The sequence below is a fragment of the Apium graveolens genome, chromosome 7 (assembly GCF_009905375.1).
Source record: "Apium graveolens cultivar Ventura chromosome 7, ASM990537v1, whole genome shotgun sequence".
NCBI lineage: Eukaryota > Viridiplantae > Streptophyta > Magnoliopsida > Apiales > Apiaceae > Apium > Apium graveolens.
Window position 1 is genome coordinate 58,103,306 of NC_133653.1, and position 6,462 is coordinate 58,109,767.

General features: G+C 30.4%; 1 long non-coding RNA gene across 1 annotated transcript; it reads left to right on the forward strand.

Moving 5' to 3' along the window:
* Window positions 1–749: 749 nt before the first annotated feature.
* On the forward strand, window positions 750–2,884 carry LOC141675218 (uncharacterized). Its single transcript, XR_012555942.1, has 3 exons — window positions 750–859; window positions 1,970–2,081; window positions 2,512–2,884. It is a non-coding gene; the product is annotated as an uncharacterized LOC141675218 (long non-coding RNA).
* Window positions 2,885–6,462: the final 3,578 nt, after the last annotated feature.

Here is a 6,462-nt window from a genome sequence, read left to right on the forward strand (position 1 = left end):
TCACTAAAATATTTATTTATAGAATTTAAAATTATTTAACAGTTTTAATTTTTTTAAAATAATATAAGTAATGAATTAGTTGTAATAATTATAATTTGGGAAATAAAAAATATTATAAAATTATTATTAAAAAAGTGCTTGAATTGGCATATGGGTTGGGCTGTTGAAACAATTACGGGTTGGGCTGTTGAAATATTTGGGTTCGACTGAGTGGGGATTTAAAAAATTGAAGCAAAATTAAAGGGGAAAATCGATTTGGGTAAATTTTACGCTCCCTCCCATTTCAGATGGAGCAGCGAAATCCGAGGAAAGAAAATTAGAGGGGTGTATTCAATCAAGATTTTAAATGATTTTTTTGGATTTCTGAAATCAAGAGATATTCAATTTGGATTTTAAAAAATCCTTTAAAATCTGATGGTATTCAATAAAGATTAGAAAAAGTCTATTAAAATCTAAGTGTATTCAATTTAGATTTTAAAAAGTTGACTCAAATCTGGCGGTATTCAATTTGGATTTTTAAAAATCCATCAAAATCTGATGGTATTCAAAGTCGGTGGATTTTTTTTTATTTGAAAAAGTGGTGGATTTTGATGGATTTGCTAGTTCATTTTTAATCTTTTGAAATCTCTTTAAAATACATGACTCTGCAAGATTTTTTTATCAACTCCGACAAAATCCACGAACAATTAAAATCAGTGAAAATCTTTTAAAATCTATGAATTATTTTCAATACTTTAAAATCTGAAATGAATACACCACCTTTAGGGTTCAACGAGTAACGAGTTCGGGTTGACAGTTCAAACTCTCTACCGTTTTCAAGCTCCGGTTTGTATATATATTGTTTGTATACTTTGTCGATGTAAGTAATTTTATGTTTTCAATTGTATTCCCTCACTCTCTTTCTCTCTCCCTCTCCCTCTCCCCCTTCCCTCTCGCTGTTTGTGTGTTTTAACCAAATTGTTTGTTTAATTATGTAATTGCTGAATTTGTTGTCGTATACACTCTAGATCTGAAGTTTTGCTATATGTATTTTTATTGTCTCACTCGTATTCATTCTAGAAGATTTATTTTACTGTCTTATTTTTTGTAATTACTCGAAGATAAATAGTTGCTCCATATTACTGCATATTCAGATTATGTTCTTGCTAAATTGTTTGATTTATATATTTCTTTAGTTTAACAAATATAGTGTGTGACTGCTTATAGTCATAGATGGAGAGGTTTGGATTTGAATTTGATTAATTTTAGCGGTTAGTGGATGTATGAACTTAACAATCATTGTCTATCATGATTTTGCAGTACAATACACTATTGTATCTTTACCTTGTGAAGACGTTTACTGGCCATCGCACTTTGTTCTGGTTTTAGTTAATTGTTTAGGGGCTAAAATGGATTTATTAAATTAACCAGGTTCCGTGAAGATCGCAAAGCAATGTTTGATGGCAAACTAGATAAAACAGTTGTTTAGAAAATATTTGGTCTTGCTGTTTATTAAAAAAAAGTGTTTCCTAAAGAAAATTGTTTTATGGACTTATAATTTACAAAGTTTACATAACACAACATATAAAATGGTTAGGAACACATTGGTTCATTGGATCTTATTTGAACTTTATGGCTATTATTAAAATTTGTGTGCCTTGTATGGATGGAATAATATTGGAAAATTATGGTAATTATCTCACAACTAGGTGATCATCCAAAATATTACAGAGCTAGGTGATCTTCTCTCTTTATCTCTACCTCTCTCTCACTCTATTTCCCTTACTAAATCAACGTATCGTTCATTGTGTTTGATTGAATTCATTATGTTTGTTTTGTAAATTGAACCTGTGATTTGTGATATTAAGGTATTTGTTGCCTACTAATATACAGTGACTAAACACTTTCTCTCTTCTTGGTTTGTGCCTATCACAAGAAACAATGTACTTAACTAGGTCAAATTTCTTATCCTGGTATTTTTATCTTACAGGTCTTGAAATTTGAGTATATATTTCAATGATCCCCGAGATCTGCACTATTATGTATGGAAGAGATGACAACAAGACCTGCAAGAAATTCCAGCTTCCCACTATTTCAATGAGGTATTGTTTTTTGTATTACATTTAGTCTTGTAGTAATAGATGCACTTCCATTTCCTGTTTCTGACTCATGCTGATGCATGCTATGACTGCAATTTTTAGTCCAGAACTTTCAGTTCTCCCATTCCAGTTATTGAACATAGATACCATACTTTCTTTTATCTTTGTGAATCATGAGAATACATGTTCTCTTATATGGAAAAATTATACACTTATAATTATGTTACATGCAGGCATTTGATTTTACAATACGCAAACACTCATCAAGCCTAAGCTTTAGGTGATGTAGGCGCAATACTGATTTTTTTATTGCATTATGCACTAATAACTGTCTAAATTAGTAGTTGTTAGTATAACATCTATAAACATTCTTTGGTTACCACTAAACTCAACTATATTTTCTGGTTACCACTAAACTCAATTGTATTTTCAGTTTCAGGTCAGTATCAAGTCACTATAGCGGGGGCTGTATTTTCTCTTTCGCACCGGTTTCAACTTCTATTCGGAAATATGAGTGTCATCAATGAACTTTCTCCATTGCTAAAAGTTTTAATTATCTACAGGCTTTTCTCCTATAGTTGTTTTCATCATGAGTTTACAATTTTGTAATGTGTTCGTCATACTTCTGTGATGTCGGACATGGACTGCATATCGCTCCACATTATAGTTATGCTTGAGAACATTTATTTAAAATTTTGTTTGAGCTATGTACTCAACTAGTTAACTATGTTATTTCTAGGTTAGCCTACCCGTTATGCGGGTTCATCCAATTTGTAAAGCACTGAGATATTTGTTTGAAATTTTGTTTGAGCTATATACTGCTTACAAAGATTCATGAGTTTAAATTTATATTTATATTTTGGATTTAAATATTTGTCTATTTATAATTATATTTGTGAAAATTAATGAAAAATAAGCAACAAAAAAACTATTGAATATGAATTTTTAAAAATTATTTATGTGGGCCCACGTGACTGCTCACCATTATTAAAGAAATTTTTAGATCTTTTACAACACAAAAAATATGTTACTATAGAGTCCAAAAATGTTGCTATTGATATCTATATTAACAAAATATGCTATGTTGAAATAGAGTAGTTGTTATGTTACTACAGATATCTATACTAACTAGCTACCTACAAGTTAGCATAGCTTTGATGTTGCCTTAGGTCTTTTTGGGCCTTTAGCAATATTTTTTTGGTTCTATAGATATTAGTAAATTCGAATATTATTATTTATCTAATTAGTTAAGTCATACTTAATTAGTATTATAAATAATTTGAATTACTTTAATTTAATTTAAATTCAATTTAAATTATATAATCCTTCAAACATTCTTTGTGTGTGACCTTATAGGTTATTATTACGTCGGAAACGAATTTTAAATCTAATTTAATATCGTAAACAATGAGCGGCATCTAGTAATACATAATTGCTAGCCAATTAATAATAATTGAATCAGTGATCGATTAAATATTTCATGAATAATATATAATATAATATAATCCCTTTAATCATATATCATGGATTAAACTAAAGGCACGTAATGTGTCATCCACGTCATAGTTAAATCTAGTTTTTCTTGATCAATGAGTAGTCTACCATATCAAATCAACATTTGAGTGCAGCCACACATTTAATAGTCTAGCTCACACAAGATTCCAATAATACTACTCCTAAAATTAGGAGGGTTAAATATTTTCCAGATCATTTGTATTTCTCATACAATTCATAATATACCCGAAATATACTTTTATCATTACTCGGTCAAAGATAGCTTTTAATTGAAATCAAGGTACATTAATTCTTGTATAAAAATATAATGATTTCAAGTCTAAGGACCATTACATCATTATCACAATAATAATTACTTATGACACAACATACATGTAGATTTCTTTCCTGCACCATGTACATTTACATCTGCCTGTGTTTTTTAACTTTGGTATTACTACCTATGATTAATAAGATGTGATCATCAGTCAACAAACACACCAGTCTTAATGTATTATTATTATCCCTTAATAATAATAATCGACTAGGGACCTTTAAAAATATTGATACTATTATCATAATCTCATTTCTAGGTCACGTACTTAGAAATATAGAATTCATATCATATTTCTAGAATATTTATTAATCTAACTTTATATCGTAGTAAATTAAGACATAGTAAATTATACAGGGAATAATTGATAGAATATAAATATCAATAATTCAAATGTCTTAAACTAAAATATTATAGTGTTGTCTCTAGGGCATTGACACTAACAAAACTCACGTCAATGAAATAATTTAATTGAAAACAAGTCACCATCTGCAAGAATTTTAATATTTGTATCAGTGATAAGGGCATACAAAATTGGGTTATAATTATCCAAGGTATAATAATCTAAAGCAGAGAACATATATACAACAAGAAAAACAACCATTACAACCCCACAAACCCTAAAAAAGTATGATAAACATAAGAATGCTATAAAACAAGGCTGCAAAAGTAATGAATGGATGATATACTAGTGTAAACCACACAACTTGCAGCAATTCCGGCAGTTAAGCCACACAACTTGCAATTTTCGTAGTTAAGCCACACAATCTGCAGAAATTGGATAGTTCAGGTACACACTTTGTACTTTACTAATATTAATATTATTATTTTTAATTAGTTTCATATCAACTTGGTATGACAAACTAAAATAATATTAACATATTTGATTTAAAATATAGCCCATAACTTATATGTTCACTAAATTTTATATAATTATTATTTATATAATTTTAGCCAACATCATTCAAGATGCTTTTACTATAACACCCCTGTCCCGCATCGAGGAGATTCGGGACATCTATTCTGTATATAAGGCAAAATGCCACTGCTACTTGTACCAAAAAATATTACGACCTTTTAGGGGTCGGGGCTTGTTGTTTATCCAAGTTGGATACATTTGGGGCAATATGCTTCAGCTTATTTCGGACTTGGAACCATGAATTGACCCGACTTTTGAAAAATGATGAAGATTTGACCTGGGTTATCAAAATTGGTATTCCGTATGTGTGTTTGTAAGGTCTACGAGGATGTCAATCCTATAAGAATGGTGTTTGTAAAATCACATATCGATAAAAATAACAGTATTTGGGGCCTTTATAGATACAAGTCAACAACTAATGTGTACCAAATTTCTAGTTTTTTTGGACTAACCTGTGGTAAGTTGTTGGGTTCAGTATGCATCTGGTTGTGCGCTTGGGTGTTATAAATAATATCAGAGCCAACTCTCAAAATCTTGCTTCATTAAGTTGCCAGAGTTGATGATACGAAGGCTGGTGGTATGTTAGGTATGGAGTGCAACAGAGGGGGTGAATGTGTTTTCTTGTTTTGTTGATGAATTGTGAATGTTTTTGGCTTGTGGAATTAAATAGCAAGATGTATTTGTAGCGATAAAAGACTATATGTAAACACACAAGCAATTTATCAAAAACTCATTTAAATTGTATTAAATCAAACTTGTTTTGCTACAAATCTGTATTCTTGGAAATAAGAACTCAGTTACTTCTCTTAAGAGAATTACAAGATTTTCTAGATCTATTTGTTACTTCTAAACATAGGACTCGTGACATGTTTTATAGATTAAAATGCATGATTTACAGAACTTTCATTAAATTGGACTAACACGTTTTCTAAAGCTCCATTGTCTGCTTCTATTTCTAGTACAACATATTTGTGCAGAATCTTATGGGTCTATAACCTTCCTTTGCCTAGTTTATCTTGGCCCTTGATCTTGTATTCTTCAATATGCATTTGTAGGCTATTCAGTTCAGTGATAGAATTGTTCGTTGACTTATAATCTTGGATCTTTAAGTTTTCTGTATTCTAAATTCTGAGTTGTTTGTCGAGATCTCTTTTATTGTGCGGAGATGTCATATATCGATAAGTAAAATGACTTATTGATATTTCCAGTTCTCTACATAGCCTTTTGACTTGTCGAGGTCTCCAGTTCTCTATAAGTAGAATGACTTGTCGATATCTCCAGTTCTCCATAGAAGCTTTTGACTTGTCGATATCTCTAATTCTCTACATAAGCTTTAACTTGTTGATATCTCCAGTTCTCTACATAAGCTTTTGACTTGTCGATATCTCCAGTTCTCTACATATGCTTTTGACTTGTTGATATCTCCAATTCTCTACATAAGCTTTTGATTTATCGATATCTCTAGTTCTCTACAAGTATAATGACTTGTCGATATCTCTAGGGACTTCTCTACATGCCATTTGTGGCTTCTCGACATACATCTCTCTATTCCTTGATCTGTGACTTGTCGATATCTGATTTAGAACATTTTTCCTAGAACAACTTTATTGAACTCCAAGCTTATATATTTTTCTCTG